Here is a 19,107-nt window from a genome sequence, read left to right on the forward strand (position 1 = left end):
TCATTACCATGAGGAAGGACTTCTCTTTCTTTTCCCTACAGGCTGTAAGCTCTCTAAGCTGGGCGTACATTGCAGCAAGACCACCATCAACAAAATTGTGGCCAAGATCCAGGCACTCTGGCCAAGCAGCCAGTTTACCTCTGGCTTACACTAGGGTCTGTTAGTACAGTTGGGTGATGACCAGAAACACCTAACCATGCAGGATATTTAACTAGTTGATTTAAATTGGATTATTAGCAAATAATGTGCTGTTCATTTTGGGGCAACTTGCTGCAATATGGGACCAAATGGTCAATATCGTAGCATGGCCGGCCAATTCTGACTTCCCTAACTTCAGTGGCTGATCTTGTGTCGTACTCCTCATAATCCCACCACTGATTTTCCTTTAGGAGCGGCAACTGCAGATGAAAAGTGCTGTAAAACGTAAAGAGCAGAAAAGGAGCAGCATTGCAGGACTGAGGTAAATTATTCTCCTATTATTATTTCAAAATGATTGCAACTGTTCATCGCTATAACATAGTTTCTCTTTCAGATTGCTATTTAACATCATATGGAATCTCATGCGCTGGTCCTGCAAGCTGCTGCTCCTGTCTGGCATTCTGCTCCTGCTCTTCTATGTGCTCCTGCAGACATACGCGACCGTTACCACCAACTGCAGGAGCTGCATAAGAGGGATGATGGAGACTATGGAGTTAATCCTGAGGCCCTACCTTGCTATCAAGGTTGAGGGCCCAGTTCCCATATAATAGCTTGTCCCATCAGGAGAAAGGGTGCAGGCTCCTCTACCTGGTTGGTCTACTCCTTGTCCCCCAGTCCATACGGTGTAGATGTCCTGCTGCAAGGAGGCAGTGACCAACAGGAGAGGTTGTCGCTCTCTGTAGAGACCCATTCGTTCCAGCTCCAGCTGGGACGTATGGATCTCTACAGAGAGTGACGACCTCTCCTGTTGGTCACTGCTTCCTTGCAGCAGGACATCTACACCGTATCAGATGACGTAAGAACTGGACCTGTGAGTCAGACCAACCGGGTAGAAGACCCAGCACCCTATACTTTCTGCACCTCCCTCTAAAACATCTGCACCAGCATAGGAGATCCATACCATCTGCAGGAGCTTGCACAGCAGATCCATACCATCTGCAGGAGCTCGCACAGGAGATCCATACCATCTGCAGGAGCTCACACAGGAGATCCATACCATCTTCAGGAGCTCGCACAGGAGATCCATACCATCCGCAGGAGCTCGCACAGGAGATCAATACCATCTGCAGGAGCTCGCACAGGAGATCCATACCATCTTCAGGAGCTCGCACAGGAGATCCATACCATCTGAAGGAGCTCGCAATAAACCCATTGAACCAGAGTCTAGTACTGTTTCTTTCATACTGTCATTTATTGTTACAATGTCTAATTAAATATATAGATATACATTTCTTTAAAGAAGTTCCTCTCCCCAATCATTAACCAGCGCTACAGCTAGAAGCAGGCTCCCACTAGAGCATGAAGGGGGGGGGGGCAATGAGCATGGAGACCCCCTCTCATAATGTGAACCAATACCACCCTACTGTTTTTTTATTATTATTTTTTTTTATTTCCGAGGTACATGACTCGGAATCACCCGGTGCAGTGCAAACTGTGCTGGGGAATTGGGACTTTGGACCCTTCCCAAAAGGGAAAGGGCCCTGTGCCTCCCCATCCCGTAGAAGCCAAAAGGCCCCAGAGAGGGAAAAAAAGGGAGATCTTCAGTCCCTCCTTTGCTGAAGCTAGGGAGGGCCCCTTTATATCACCGACATAAAAGGCTCCCTCCAAAAGGAGGGAGCCTCAGATGACTTGGGGAAAGAGGGTCGCCCATAAGATCCTATACCCAAACCCCTACCAAATGTGGCAAAAACAAAGACACATAATCAAAAAAGTGCTTGGTACCAAGTGTAATAAATAAATAAATAAATAAGTGCCATAGGGCCCCAGCCTTTCGGACAGAAATATAAAAATGATGCTTGCACTCGGCCAACAGGCTAGGGCGAAAAAAATGGTGCTGCCTGAAAATTAAAGGTGCAGAGGGCCTTACTCTGTGCACAGGTGCCTCTTTCTCCACAATGCATTTTTGGGCATGTAGCAACTCGGGCTCCAGGCAGCCGGCCTCTTGGCCAGAGGACCAGGTGACGGCCCATCGCCTACAGGGTGGTGTCTTTAAGCCCCACTGCATCCATGGGCATGTACACCTACTCTTAGCCAAAAGGCCAAGAAGCACTTGTGTACCTGCTCGTTAATGCAAATATCTAATCAGCCAATCATGTGGCAGCAACACAATCATAAAAGCATGCAGACAGGCTGAAAAGGTTCAGTTGTTGTTCAGACCAAACACCAAAATGGGGAAGAAAAGTGATCCAAGTGAATTTGATCGTGGAATGATTGTTGATGCCAGACCGGGTGGTTTGATCATCTCAGAAAGTGCTGATCCCCTCTGGAGTTTACAGAGAACGGTGCGCAATGGTTCAAGCTGATAGGGAGGCGTCAGTAACTCAAATAACCAATGTGTTATAGCGATGGTAGGCAGAGGGGCATGTCTGACTGCACAGCGCGTAGAGCCTGGAAATGCATGGGCTGCAGCAGCAGAAAACCGCACTGGGTTCAACTCCTGTCAGCTAAAAACCCTTTGATGAACAAGCCCGGTTATAATTATAATAACAAAATAACACATTGCATAATGGCTAACAGTACAGAGAGAACAGTTTTATATGTAAATTATATGCACAAAAGGGCAATCATGTGAAATCAAACTTCATCAAGACCTCCTAGTGTATGTTTAGCCAGTGCTTTCATTGTAATGTAGATCGCTGTATAACGATGGACTGTACTTAATAACGTGGTTGACCAGAGAAGAGGTGTTTTCTTTCATCCCTGCTACTTTCCAAAGGGGAACATCAAGCGTCGACCCTCTTTCATATGTTTCCGATTAAACAATACTGAGTAACTTACAAAACCTGGGAGAACCAACCTTCTCTATTTAAGTAGCTTTTACTGTCACCTCATTTATACGTTTCCTGAGGCCAGAAATCGATGCGCTATGAGAGTTGAGGTGGAACAAGAACATTTCAAACTCGTTTTATTGCTCTTCATTGGGGAGTTATTACAGATGATCGAAATCCCCCCAAATCATGAAACATTGTTCAAAAGATGCAGAGTGAAAATTGTATATTTATTTTATAATGCTATTTGTAAATTATACTAATCAGGACCCATATATACCATCCATGTGTGTCTGTTATATACAGTGTTATATAAAAGTGTTCACCCCCTCCCCCACTCTTCCCATTTTATTTTATTTTCTTCTCTTATATTATGTAATCAAAATGAATTTATATGGTAATTCTTAACACCGATCTAAATACATTTGACAAATATAAAATACATCTCTAAAGCTTTAGTTTAAATAATTGCAAAAAAATGACTTGTTGCATATATATTCACACCCTTATTTTTATACTTGGTAGAAACTCATTTAGCAGGAATTAAAGCCGTGAGTATATTTGGGCAATCTTCTACCTGCTTTGCACACCAAGAAACTGCAATTTTTGTCAATTCTGCTTTGCCATTTTCTGTTACAAGAGGACCCTTGGTGGGAAATTTTCAAACCATTCCACAGATTGGGAATGGGACTTAGCTTTGACCGGGCTACTCTGGAACAATGATTTGCTCTGTATTTAAGCCACTCCAATGTGGCATTTGCTGTACGCTTCGGCTCACTGACCGGCTGTTGACTGCAGCAGGTTTTCCTGCAAGATTTGGCTACATCTTAGTCCACTCATTTTGCCCTCGATTTTATCAAGTTTTCCAGTCCTTGATGCAAAGGAAAAATCCCATAACATTATACCACCAGCATGATTCAATGTAGGGATCGTTCTTTTGGAATCACGTGCTGCGTTAGCTTTCTGCCTAGCATTGAAGCCAAACGTTCAATCTTGGTCTCATCAGGACAGATAATCTTTCTCCACTTGGTATAAAGATCTTCCCCATGCTTTCAGACAAATTCTAGGCAAGATTTCATGTAGCCAGGCTACTGTTGTCCTATGGATAGTTTCTATCAACTCTGCAATGGAAAGCTAAACTGTCAGAGCTGCCAGGCTCCTCTTGGTGGGTACCCTGACAAGTACCCTTCTCGGAGGGATATTCAGTTTTGTTCTAGACAAATTCACAGTTATGCCACATTATCTTAATTTCTTTATGATGGATAGGATAGTGCTCTGGGGGATGCTAAACAGTTTGGAAATCTCATTATAACCTTCTTCTGACCAGTGCTGATCATTAACATGTTCTATTTGAATTTTCTTTAAACTTCATGATGAAGCTTTGACCAACTGTAGGACCTCTCACAGACACGTATGTTTATTTTCAGATTACGTGAAACACTAATTGTACACAGGTGGGATCCAATTACTTATGTGACCTCTGAAGACAACTAATTACAGCAGGGTTTACTTGGGCAAAATGCTCAAGCAATCGTTGTCTGTTTTATATTTGTAATTACTTAAGAAAAATGTTTAGCTATTTTGTTTTGGCATTGTGGACTGTTATGTTTTTATCAGTGGGAGGGATTCTGGGATAAATCCATTATGATTCTATGATGTTAGAAAGTAAAATGTGTAAAAATCTCAAAGTGGTAAATACTTTTAATAGCCAAAAAGAGATGGCAAAATAGGAAAAATGAAAATCATGTGTTTTCCCTTGTGATCATTTTACGACACCATTTACATTTCAAATCCCCCCTCCAAATGCTGCACTTGCCCCTCTTCTTCAAGGATACTGGTCATGCATACTGCAGATACCCCAGACTGTTTATGACTATTACACTGTTTCAATGTGAGCATATGTCTGCGACTCTCTAAAGCTAGTCTAGTCTGTGGATTATGGCAGATTCCAGGGGACTTGGGTTGTGGAAGTGAAGCTTGGGAAGGAAGACTGTTTTCAGTACAGAGGAATGCAGTTGTCCAGGGTATTCCATCTCCTATGGTCAGTAATGTGGATAAAAATGAAGCATCTAAATTGATAGCTGTGATTCAGGTCCAATCAGGTGCCTCATTCAATGCACACCTTAGGTTTGAGTCATTAAGGAACGTATCCCGCAAATAGGTGCTATCGTCAGCAGAAAATACCCTGCGCTCGCCCAGACCCGGACGGTACGCAATAGAACACAGCCACGTCCAAGTCACCTCTGAGTGCAAAGACACTTACTACAGCCACTGATTTAGGGGAGTGAACAGGGTGGGGAATGGGCGAGCACACGTAGGCAATATACAGTTAGGGTGTTCTCGTACAGTTATGTCCAAGACAAACTCAGGTGCACACAGAATTACGCTGGTTTACTGATGTATCTCTTGCTCCAACTAGGGGGCTAGTTTAAGTTCCGAATACTAGTGCGGACGGCTGAGTACTCCCAGTTCTGAGCTGGTGTAAAATTAAAATTCTTTTGCAGAGTGGGAAAGGCCGCACCTGGCAAGGGACACACCTCATTACAATCATTTCAAATCTCGTTCATGTGCTGCTCTGCAAAATGAGGTGCATCGGTGCACCTACTCTGTGACGCGCCAGGAACCGAACGCCCTGACTCCACCAAACGCCTCCCCGTTGTGTGCAGATGTCAATTCCTCTATAACTGTGACCGTTCTGCCCTGCAAACCTATAACATAAACTGAGACTGCAGCTGCAAAAACCACTGCGGTTCCAGAGCTGCATTTGTGCCGCCGAAACTTCAATTTGCCCATTGTAAATCAAGAGGTGATGGCTGGAAACTAAAATATAGTATATTTATCTAACTCACATTTTCACAAACCATCCGACACCCATTTCACCTGCTACAGAATAGTCTGCCCCCAACTGCGGTTCCCTGTGTTAAATTAATTCATTAATGTTAAGAAAGACATCTACCATAAACATTTGTATATGATTTGTGTACATTATAAAAGACAAATATTTTCATTTTAAGCATTATTAGATTATTAGAGCTACCAAAGTAAATACCATTTATATTTTATATCTGCACCAAGAAAGTTGGCATTTTGAAAATAATAATAATTTTTGTTCTATTGCCCCCTAAATATTGCTGCCTGCGACAGCTGCCCCAGTTTGCCTCCCCCTATGTACCCCCCAATCTTTAATAAATGTCATTATATCAGGACAAGGACCAAGAATTGGAAAAGAAATGGGCAAGAAATTGACCAGCGAGTGGAAGGGAGTATTTATAAAAATATTTAGAGGACATTAACTTTTCAGTATATTTTCTACCCAGAAAATAATGTGGATCTTGGAGAGGAAAACACAGTAAGCTGCGTATTACACCTGTAATAATGCAGTTTAACAAAACATCAATGTTGTAATGCACTTACATCACAGATTACAGCATACTTGCCTACTTTCGGCAAGTGTAGTCCGGGAGAGGGGTGTGACTAGAGGGCTGGATGGGACCAAACACGTAATTTTGGCCCCGCCCCTGCGACGGAAATGCCGGGGTTAAAATGACGCGATTCACCGCAAATCGAAAATTTTGAGAGTCTCCCGGACATTCCGGGAGAGTTGGCAAGTATGGATTAAAGGATAATCAGATTATCAGCAGTTGCAGATAAATGACACCAATATACATGAAGTCTGTACTGATTGCTGTTCTGCTATGCAGACGCTCCTAATAAGTTACATTCATTTCATGCCATCTAATAAAAACTCATATTCCACAGTGTACCCATCTCTTACACACACTGGACCTCATTCACATTGTGTGCCGGAGCACACTAAATACCACTTTGGTTTTGCACTTGTCCGATTAGATGGCCTGTTCAGCGCTCTACAAGGTGCAATTTGCATGTCTGTTTTACGGTCTTTGAAGACACCTCCGCAAACTAGAAGGGCGAGCGCTGTGCAAAAGTGTACTGTCATGTCCCTACTCCTAACACTTTACCAATATCCCTTTTATTAAATATAACTTTCGTTATCTCTCTAAAATATTACTCGTTTTAGCCTTAAATAAATCATAAAGTCAGGAGATGTTGGGACTGTCTATTTTACATGTGACACCTTTGTGATTTTCATTTACGTTGTTTACTGGGAACCTCATTATAAGGGCAGGAAACTATGGACTACAGCGGCACAGGCTCACCAAAACTGGATATTTGAAGACTGGAAAAACATTGCCTGATCTGCCAAATGTCGATTTCTGCTCCTACATGTAGATGGTATCCATCCCGCCTGTGTCAGTGGTACCCTGGCTGGATATGATTTATATATTATGCTAAATATTTTCTATGTTCTTTTTAATTAATATCATTTTTATTACTACTTTTTTAAAAAAAAGAAATGTTCTGTCTCCTGACATATAGGAGCTTCTTGCAGAAACGGACGATTATGATGTGATTCAGCAACACTTCAGCTGTAAGTATAATCTAAATATATAAAACTAAAGCTCAACTAAACAAACTAAAAATAATGCACATTGTCCAATTCTATCCTTGCCCACAGATATATAGGAATTGATGGCCTAAACCATTGAAATTTGGAATGATACTTTTAGTCCATGATGTATACACACTGCAGGAGAATGTGGCTGCGATGTGTTTATAGCAGATTCTTTAGCAAAAAAAATTCACAATGGACTCAACACACGTTTCACTATGCAGAATATATTTTATCTACTCATCTGAACATGTTGCCCATCATGACTATGAACAACCTGTACTCTCATATGGACGAAAGCACTGAGACGCATATATATGTGGCAGTAAGTGAGGTTACCTTACCTGCAAGTAAGATGCCACATCCCAGGCCGACCAATGAGGAAGGAAGGGGAGTGCCTGGAGATCTGTGTATATAAGTCCTAGCATGTCACATGTCCTTTCTCATTCACTGCTCGAGATCCCACCCACCCATGCCCTTTATAGACCACCCTGCTTCCGTGGCATATGAGTTTTAACCTGGTTCCTCCCCACGTCACAGAGCAGGCACAGTTGGTAGGAAGTCACTGTGGGCAGTGGCTGATCGTTACAGCGTTATCGCTGTTTGACCACAGGTGCTATCCCCATCCAGGAACGTGACGTGGTCCTTTTTGATGAGGATCCCTTGGCCCGCATCTAAGGGCGGCCATTGCATAGTCGGGAGGGGGCTTAGACACTCTGACGTCAGAATTAGCGTTGGCCAGGCAGTTTAGGATGTGTCCCGGGTACGTGGAGTAGGCCGTCAGCCATCCACGCTTGGTTACAAATATCAGTTTGATTTAGCTGCCTCACAGTTCACTTTCACCGCCATTTACTTAATAACTAATAAACTGTGACCTTCTTTAGCCACTTTCATAAGTCTCAGTGTCTTTATTATTAGATAAGTTAAGTAAGCTTGTTTATGTCATTAGGAGGTTATGGTTAAGAGAGTGAAACACATCCAGGTTATGCAGTTTATAATTTTTATATATTTTTTGCAATATGTTGCTGTTATTTCAGCTATCTGTGCCTTATTCCCTCAGGGACTCCGCACCTGTCTCGGTGCCTCCTGAGCTCTGGGGGCTGTAGGAGCAGAGCCAGGTCCTGAGTCCTCTGCTTCCTTAGGCTCAGGCTTACTGGGGTCACATGTGGGGAACCACGGCGAGCAGCCAATTCAGTATGGCTGCAGGGATTGGCCAAACCCATTTATAGCGTTCAAAATGCTCTCCATCAGGCCCTTCTTCTCCGTGTTAATTGGCTCTCCTTCCTGGTGCTTCTTCTACCGAAGGCTGCGATTGATGGTTATTAGGAGCTCTTTGGTGGTCTTGTCCCATTTATCTATGGCTTCCAGTGACCGCACAGATGGACTCTGCGCAGGACCAGCAGGCGGTGAGGAGGGCGGGGTCCCTGGCAGCTCCTCCTCCTGCTCCTCTGACTGGTCACACACAGTGGGTGGTGGCTCCGCATCTAAAAAAAAGTGAATAAAATATCTTAAACCAAATTGATTTGGAGTTATCCATTTAATCCTGGAAAAGAAAACAAGGGTAGAGAGTGAACAATGGTACAGGAATATACACAAGTCTAGTGGTGTTATATTCTATATTGTACACAATAAGGGTAATTACCTGATTCTGTTTGTTGTGGTTTTGCAGGGGGGCCTGCGACACTCTCCACTCGCCCGACCCCCTCATCTTCCTGGACAGCTATGCAGGCTAACGCGGTCAGCTTGAGAGACAGAGGTCCAAAGAGACAATGGGACTACCGTGATGAGGCTGCTACCAGAGTTTGTTTGGTCACCTGGTAACAGAAGAAAATGTAATTAATTGACAATGTAATGTATTGTCTTCTAAGACTGAAGTAATGTGGAGATGTTTCAATCAGCGGCTAATTCACACGATGGTATCGCTGATTGTCCGCATGTCACTACCCCTTCGAAGCACCCTGGCTCTTGGTCCCTTTGTGTGGGGGACCCCTCGTCCTGCTTTATGGGGGCACGTCCTTGTAAGCCCGGGCTGATTGCTCTCGCCGCCACCATACTTTCATTATTTAAAAAACTGGGACCTGTTTTTTTTACCAAAATCAAGTTGTTGTCAGTGTGATTATATTATAGATAAGGTTTTAGGTGTTAAGTTAACAAGTAAAGAGGTTTGGTGCAATAAAGAGGTAAATCAATGGTATGCAGTTTAATACACAGTACAGAGATACATCCCCCAAACACCTATCAGATACTCTTATCTGCATGTGAATGTGACATTCATAAAAATGTAAACTAGGCGGAGTACAGCATTTCCATCCCATTACTGATGTGTTCTGGTAAATAAATGTCCGTAGTGTATCCGATACTTTAAGAGATGGCTGATAGCGGGTGCTCACTGTGGCTCAGATATATTCAAAGTAGAATGGCTGCAAAGCCAGTGATGGCTGCATAGTTAGTGTGTATAGTTCTAAGTGTGTATAGATACAAGTGTGAAACAAAAAATTTAAACAGCATAATTCGGAGTTATACCGGAGTTGAACAGGAGGAAACAGGAGAAGAACTTTCTGCCTATTAACACAGCTTCACAAGGACAACTGTCAGTACTCACCTGAAACTCCATATTCCACCTCTGATGTTTTCAACTCTCCCTGGCTACAAGCTACATGCAACATGAGGACTGTTTTGGACTCTGATCTCATTTTCCTCTCATCTCATGAAAGTTTGTTTTATTTATCAGTCTGCTTTCAATGCAAAATCCACTCTGTTTAATCAGACTGCTGTACTACTTGCTCAACCACTCCCTACCCATGCTACAGTTATTTCAGTCCCCTATCTCAGCACTGTACTTCAATTTTATTTAAGCTTTGTCTCCCATCACAAGTAGGAAGAAATTATACTGTCTTTCAACCACTCTCCTCTCCCATGACTCTGCAAAATCTCAGCTATTCAATTACCTGCTCTTTATTACTCTCCATTCAACACTTCCACCCACTCCCCCACATGGCTCCCCACATCATTACGTTATACTATCCAGACATCCAGGAATACACTACATTTGCTGCATCCTAGCTCTGCACTACTTATCTGATTACACTGGACATTGCAATTAGACAATTCATTAAATTCCTCATTTTTGCTATTTGACTAATAGTCCCAATGCTTGCCAAAATATTTTTCTTTATCTCTTTTCATGGCATTATCTTTAGGACTATATCATCCCTCACCCATCCTGCAACACACACCTCTGTCCACATTGCCTCTTCATTACTTCACTCACCTCTAGTGAACACTCATGAACTCTTTTCCTATTTAAATTCAATAACTTTAACAGCCTCACCCTGCTGCCAGAAACTAAAAGGACACATATCTTACAATCATCTTTCCTACCTTTCTTCCTTCCTGCTTCTATTAGCTGGTGATATATCACCTAATCCAGGTCCCCCTCACTTCTCCCACACACATATATCTGAACACTACAGAAATCTGGCAAACCTCAAACACATAACCTGTCTCCCCTCTCTTCCAAAGTCCTTTAAATGTGCCCTTTGGAATGCACGCTCTATTTATAACAAACTTACCTCCGTACATGATCTCTTCCTCTTAAACAACCCTAAACCTTCTGGCAATAACAGAAACATGGCTCACGCATTCAGACACTGCCTCACCTGCAGCCCTTTCACATGGTGGCCTCCATCTCACCCACACCCACAGACCAGGAGGCAGACAAGGAGGGGGGGTTGGACTACTTCTCTCCCCACAGTGCACATTCACAGTTATACCAAGTGTCCCATCACTCACATTCACATCTTTTAAAGTACATGCTGTTAGGATTTTTAACCCATTCTCTATGCGTGTTGCTGTCATCTATCGCCCCCCCTGGTCCACATCAACAATTTCTTGAACACTTCTCTGCATGGCTCCCTCACTTCTTATCTACTGATATCCCCACCATCTTCATGGGTGATTTCAACATCCCTATTTCTAATCCACGTTCCAATGCTGCTTCCAAACTACTCTCTCTAACCTCCACACTTGACCTCTCCCAGTGGATTGAATCCGCTACTCATCAGGATGGCCACTGTCTTGATCTTGTTTTCTCTAGACTATGCTCAGTTTCTGATTTCCTTAACACTCCTTTCCCCCTCTCGGATCATCACCTTATTAGATACTTGCTCACCCCCAGTTCTTTACCCTCCCTAGTGTCAAACTCTTCCAAGCCTCCTCGTACCCGCAGGAATATCAACTCTATTGATTTTCAACAGTTTTCCACCTCTCTCCAACACCTTCTCTCCCCAATTTCTACATTCTCCTCCCCTGATCAGGCAGTACCCCATTTTCATCAAACCCTAGCAATTGCCCTGGATCAAGTGGCTCCAGCGACACTACATATTTCCCGTAGAATTCGTTGCCAACCGTGGAACACTACAGTAACACAAACTCTACAAAAACTTTCTCGTAAAGCAGAATGTCACTGGCGTACATCTTGTGCCTCTAACATAACATATACTGATATCTACCACTCCTACAGAAATGCTCTGGACACTGCTAAACAAGCATTCTACCGATCTCTCATCTATGCTCAGGCTTCTAACCCCAAACGCCTCTTTAACACATTTAACTCTCTTCTGAATCCTCCTGCCCCAAATCCTCCAACTAACATCAGTGCACAGGATCTTGCTTCCTATTTCAAGGACAAAATTGATAAGATCAGGCTTGAAATGGTATCTCCCTTGACAAGCAATCTGCTCAATTCCTTTGTAGCACCCTCTGACACTCTCTCTTCATTTGATCCCACAAATGAAGAGGAAGTTTCTACTCTCTTCTCATCTTCCTACTCTACCTCCTGTCCTCTTGATCCCATTCCCTCTCAAATTGGTATGTCCCTGTCTCCTGTGCTCATTCCCCCTCTAACTAAAATCTGTAATCTATCTCTTTCTACTGGTATTTTTCCATCACTTTTCAAGCATGCAGTGATTACTCTCTCATAAATTACTGCCCCAACTCCCAGCTCCCATGCCCCTCCAGCTTCTCGAGAGAGTTGCCTACACCCGCCTCACACACTTTCTTACAGCAAACAACCTATAGGATCCTCTTCAGTCAGGCTTTCGCTCTCAACACTCCACAGAGACTGCGCTGACCAAAGTTGTCAATGATTTGATCACAGCAAAAAATAATAACCAATACTCTCTTCTAATTCTCCTGGATCTCTTTGCTGCATTTGACACTGTTGACCACTCTCTCCTCATACAAACGCTACAATCCCTAGGTCTTGAAGGCACTGTCCTATCCTGGTTCTCATCCTACCTATGTAATCGCTCTTTCAGTGTTAATTTCTCTGGATCCACCTCTGCTCCGCTTCCTTTATCAGTTGGAGTTCCACAAGGCTCAGTCCTAAGTCCTCTGCTATTCTCTATCTACACCACTTCTCTTGGAAAACTAATAAGCTCCTTTGGATTTCAGTATCATCTCTATGCGGATGATACACAAATTTATCTATCCTCTCCTGATCTTTCACCATCTGTGTTGTCTCGCGTTACTGACTGTCTTTCTGCCATTTCATCTTGGATGTCTTCTCGCCAACTCAAACTCAGTCTTTCAAAAACTGAATTAATAATATTCCCACCCAAAAACAGAAGCTTCCTGCCTGACATTTCTATTTCTGTTGATAACATGACCATAAATCCCACCCCGCAAGGTCGTTGCCTAGGTGTAATCCTTGATTCACAACTGTCGTTTATTCCCCACATCAACTCTATATCTAAATGATGTTACATACACCTAAAGAACATTTCCAGAATACGCACATATCTGACGCAAGACACCGCAAAAACATTAATTCATGCACTCATCATCTCCCGCATCGACTATTGAAATTCCCTCCTTACTGGTCTTCCCAAAGTCAGACTTGAACCCCTACAATCTATTTTGCACGCAGCGGCTAGATTGATTTTCCTTACAAACCGTTATTCCTCTGCTGAGCCACTCTGTCAGTCTCTACATTGCCTGCCTGTATTTCAACGAATCCAATATAAAATTCTTCTACTAACATACAAGGCCATCAACAAAATTGCACCGACATACATTTCCTTACTTGTCTCGAAATATCTCCCTACTCGACACCTCCGTTCTGCACAAGATCTATGTCTCTCCTCCACTCTCATCACATCCTCCCATTCTCGGTTACAGGATTTTTTCCGGGCTACACCCACTTTGTGGAATTCCCTCCCTCGCACAGTAAGACTTTCCTCTAGTCTTCAAACCTTCAAGCGTTCACTGAAAACCCACCTCTTCAGACAAGGTTATGATATTCCTCAACCATCATCTTAATTTCCCTAGATTACCCTATTACCATCCTCTACACTGCTAACGCAAGACAACAACCTTCTGACCAACATTGCAACACACACAGCCCACTCAGTACTTTTACCTTTGCAGTCTGGCTGGTCCATTGTGCAATATGATGTAGCACATGCCCTTGTGTTTCTAACTCCCATTGTCCTATAGATTGTAAGCTTTCGAGCAGGGTTCTCTTACCCAGGCCCGGCGCTCCCATTAGGCAAGGTTAGGCAGTTGCCTAGGGCTCTAGAGGGCGCCACAGAAGTAGGGTACTTAATTACCGTTGTACTTTAATACTGTGCGGCGACCGCTGAGCATACCTTCCTCGGCCGCTGCACAGCTTCCGATGAATTCACAGGGAGGGGCGAGGGGCCATGGATCGCGACCGCCCTCCTCCCCTCCAACAGCTGATGGGGCGGACCTTCCCTCCGACGACTCTCCTCCACTCCCCCCTCCCCTCACTGATTGTCGGGCGTGACTTCATCATCACAGCCTAACAGTGTCAGTGAGGGACGGGACTCAGCAGCAGCAGCAGCGAGGAGCATCTTTACGGTAAGGAAAAAGAGGGGAGGGGAACATTTAGACCCAGGGGGGGATAGGAGGGCGCATTGAGACTCAGGGGGCGGGATTTTGAAATTGTGCCTAGGGCGCCGAGGACCCTAGCACCGGCCCTGCTCTTACCTCTCTGTCTGTATGTATTACCCAGTATTGTCTTATTAATGTTTGTTCCCAATTGTAAAGCGCTACGGAATTTGCTGGCGCTATATAAATAAATGTTGATGATGATGATCAGCGCTGGGCTCATGAGTTCAATTCCCATCCAGGGCCTTATCTGTGTGAAGTTTGTATGTTCTACCCTCTGGGTGCTCCGGTTTCCAGGTATGACCATCGAGAAGGACTCAGAAGTCCATATTCAGCACATTTACATTAATGGTGAGAACACGTTTTCATGATTATTATCATTAATAAGCATCTGTTTTCCCCAGTAAGCTGCCTCTGCTAGAGGGAATGAAATCCAGCATCAAGCTGCCCCCGGGTCTGCCAGAAGCGAGGTAGAAAAAGCAGGAATGTCTGACATTATATAGAATTCTAAACAGAGCGGTACATCATCTTCATCACCATTTATTTATTTATATAGCGCCACTAATTCCGCAGCGCTGTACAGAGAACTCACTCACATCAGTCCCTGCCCCATTGGAGCTTACAGTCTAAATCCGTAACACACAGGCAGACTAGGGTCAATAACTTGTTAGCAGCCAATTAACCTACCAGTATGTTTTTGGAGTGTGGGAGGAAACTGGAGCACCTGGAGGAAACCCACGCAAACACGGGGAGAACATGCAAACTCCTCACAGATAAGGTCATGGTCGGGAATTGAACTCATGACCACAGGGCTGTGATGCAGAAGTGCTAACCACTGAGCCACCGTGCAGTATATTAGGTGAAGGATGTAAAAGAAGTGGAAATTAATGAATAGGGGGGGGGGGGGGGGTTAGTTATGTGTTACAAGTTTGGATGTTTCTCTCTCCACCTTACACAGGTGAATCTGCATACCTGAAAAACAGTGCTTTTATAGGGGCAGTTCCAAAACCCAGAATAAATGGCGCACTGTAGGAGTGTTCTTATGTGAAGGGGGACAAATGGAAATGTATTACACCCCACATAGGCTGCAGTTTGTAAACAATGTTTATTGTCAGGCATCCCCGCTCCCCAATCATTGATAATCATTCCTTCTGCTTTCCTCGTGATAAAACTAACTGCGCCCCCTATCTACGCAGCCATGACTCTGGTGGGAACTGTCCTACATAACCAGGGACTGCCGGGGCATATGGGTAAGGCCATAGTTGTCCTTCCCCTTTGGAAATGGGCCCATATAGAGTTCTCTAATGTGGTGGATTAAACCCTGTGGACTCTGGGTGGAGATAACGTCACCCCACTCCATGTGTCTCACTCTGAATTCCATAATATGTACTGTGGGCCCTTCCTGGACCTTAATTGTCATCAGGAAATACAGCAACCCCTTCACCTATGATATATATTCCATATATTCAACAATGAACATTCATCATCATCACCATTTATTTATATAGCGCCACTGATTCCACAGCAATGTACAGAGAGCATAGTTAGTTGTCTCACTCACATCAGTCCCTGCCCCATTGGGCCCCAGAACTGTAAGGCAGAAGTGCTAACCACTAAGCCACCGTGCTGCCCACATTAAGAACATATCCCCATGTTCATTGGAACATGGGCTGAGCTCCACACTCCAAGGTCATTCTTACACAACTGAGCTTGGATGGGCAGCTCCTAAACACCCCCCATTATAATTTGCCACAGCAGTGTCCCTATTTTATCAGGTCTGCCTCTTTCAACAGGCACTGGTGACATCACGCACTGTGACATCACGCACTTGACATCATAGTGAGTGACCACACTGCCCAGGGACAGTGCAGAGAGGCAGCTCAGAGAGAGCGAAGAAGTCAAACACACAGCTGTGTTTTTCATAAGTCTCTTAATTGAAAGCTGTTTACAGGAGTTATGAGGTGAGGTCTAATTGTGAAGGTGCATGTGATAAGTATGAGAGAACCTGTTAATGTTTAGAGCACAGCACAGAGTATATCAGGAGATGAGTGATGTGTCAGTGAGGACAGGACTGCATGTGACAGGGGCAGTGACATAATGTGTGGATGGGAATGGAGGCAGCAGGAAGCCACAGACTGAGAATTATATAGTAGAAGGAGCAGGTGCCCCAGCAGCTCAGAGTATTTAATGAGATGATTTTGTGGAAGTTGTGGGAGGCAGTGACCTGTCCTCTCCCTGATAATAATATATAGCCCCCTGCCCAGTGTAGATTCTCCTTTCCTGTATGTAAGTTTAAATATTTGTTTTATTTTATGTTGCACATTTTAAACTGCATTGAATGTGAATAATTAAATGTAAATATTCCATCATTCGCTCTTTACAGAGATGATTTCTATTACGTGCTGTTTCTGAACCCTGCTATCATCTTATCGCAAGGGGGAAACATTTGTATTATCAGCAGACATTAAGGTGAAAACGTCACAAAAAGCTAAAATTATATTATAATAAAAGAAAAAAATGAAACGTACCTGCACTCACCCAATCTGGTGCGTCCTGTGATGCCTGTAACGGCTGAAACAGGAAATCACTTATTATGGTCGGGGTGGGATTTGTTTTCAAAGTTCTAGTGGTGTTGTCAAGGGCCCTCCCCCCGTAGTTGTCACACTCACAACCTGTAACTGATAGTTATTTGTAGCCTCGGATCCCTTTTCCTGTTGCTCACAGATCGGAGTATGCCTGGCTGTTTGTCTGGCACTAGTGTACATTAAATAAGCAGGTAAATAAGAATGTATTCTCTACTTGTCTATCCAGGTCGAATAATGATGAGCTTGAGACCCTGTGGAAACAACTGAGGGAGAGCAAGCAAGTGGAGGCAGAAGAACTTTGGATCAAGCAGCAGTTGGTATGACAACTATCTATAACCATTTTTATACATACAAACATACACGTACAGAGGTAATCACGACACGGTGTGGTCATGCCAGGCTGAGGGGCGTGTGACGGTCTCTGGGGCCATGCTAAGCACTTCTGAAGCATTAGGCTGTCTCCAATTCCCCTTCTCTAACAAACCCCCCAACTTGTCTGGGGACAAACGTGCCGACTGGTGGAATGGCGGCACAGTGGCGTCAATTCGTGACTGTCCCACCTAAATCAGGACATCTGGTAGGTATGATTGGAATATGGCCATTGTGTTTCTATGAACCATGTGTGTGACATGTCATTGTGCATGATCCCACGCTATATCTTCATGTGTACGTTCACATCAGTTCCTGCTCCGACATCCGCGTGGCAGTGGGACACTAAAAGGTTAATATCCCTCACCATGCGAACGACTGGAAACTGACTCACGGTACAGATTCAGTTTCCTACTAATCACATTATAGACGGGATTAATAATGTGATGCCCACTGTCTGTACTGAAAAATAAAAGTACGGAAAGTGTGACATACATTTATCTGTCTCTCTCTCACTGTCTGTCACTCTCTCTCTTTCTCCATCTCTGTCTCTCTCTCTATCACCCCCTGTCTCTCTCTCACCCTCTGTCTCTCTCTCGCCCTCTGTCACTCTCTCTCGCTCTCTCTCTGTCTTTCTTTCTCTCTTATTTCTCTCTCACACTCTAAAACTGACCTTATATCTGCATTATTCCCTGGACAGGAGAGAAAATGCGACATCCTTGAAGGAAGAGAGGAGCTGCTATCAAGCCTGGTCAGTCCATCATTATATCACTTAATATTCCAATGTGATGATAGTCACAGCCGTGGTGCACTCTCTCCTCGCAAGTGTCCCATAAGACCAAAACTGAAGCTTTGTCCACACACTTTATTACTGTAGTATATACAGCAATCACCGTGGGTATATTATATACCCAGCAATCACCCCAGGTGTATTATATACCCAGTAATCACCCCGGGTGTATTATATACCCAGCAATCACCCCGGGTGTATTATATACCCAGCAATCACCCCGGGTGTATTATATACCCAGCAATCACCCCGGGTGTATTATATACCCAGCAATCACCCCGGGTGTATTATATACCCAGCAATCACCCCGGGTGCATTATATACCCAGCAATCACCCCGGGTGCATTATATACCCAGCATTCATCCCGGGTGTATTATATACCCAGCAATCACCCCGGGTGTATTATATACCCAGTAATCACCCCGGGTGTATTATATACCCAGCAATCACCCCGGGTGTATTATATACCCAGCAATCACCCCAGGTGTATTATATACCCAGCAATCACCCCAGGTGTATTATATACCCAGCAATCACCCCAGGTATATTATATACCCAGCAATCACCCCGGGTGTATTATATACCCAGCAATCACCCCGGGTGTATTATATACCCAGCAATCACCCCGGGTGTATTATATACCCAGCAAACACCCCGGGTGTATTATATACCCAGTAATCACCCCGGGTGTATTATATACCCAGCAAACACCCCGGGTGTATTATATACCCAGTAATCACCCCGGGTGTATTATATACCCAGCAATCACCTCGGGTGTATTATATACCCAGCAATCACCTCGGGTGTATTATATACCCAGCAATCACCCCGGGTGTATTATATACCCAGCAATCACCCCGGGTGTATTATATACCCAGCAATCACCCCGGGTGTATTATATACCCAGCAATCACCCCGGGTGTATTATATACCCAGCAATCACCCCGGGTGTATTATATACCCAGCAATCACCCCGGGTGTATTATATACCCAGCAATCACCCCGGGGATATT

The sequence above is a fragment of the Mixophyes fleayi genome, chromosome 4, assembly GCF_038048845.1.
Source record: "Mixophyes fleayi isolate aMixFle1 chromosome 4, aMixFle1.hap1, whole genome shotgun sequence".
In the NCBI taxonomy this organism is placed as follows: domain Eukaryota; kingdom Metazoa; phylum Chordata; class Amphibia; order Anura; family Limnodynastidae; genus Mixophyes; species Mixophyes fleayi.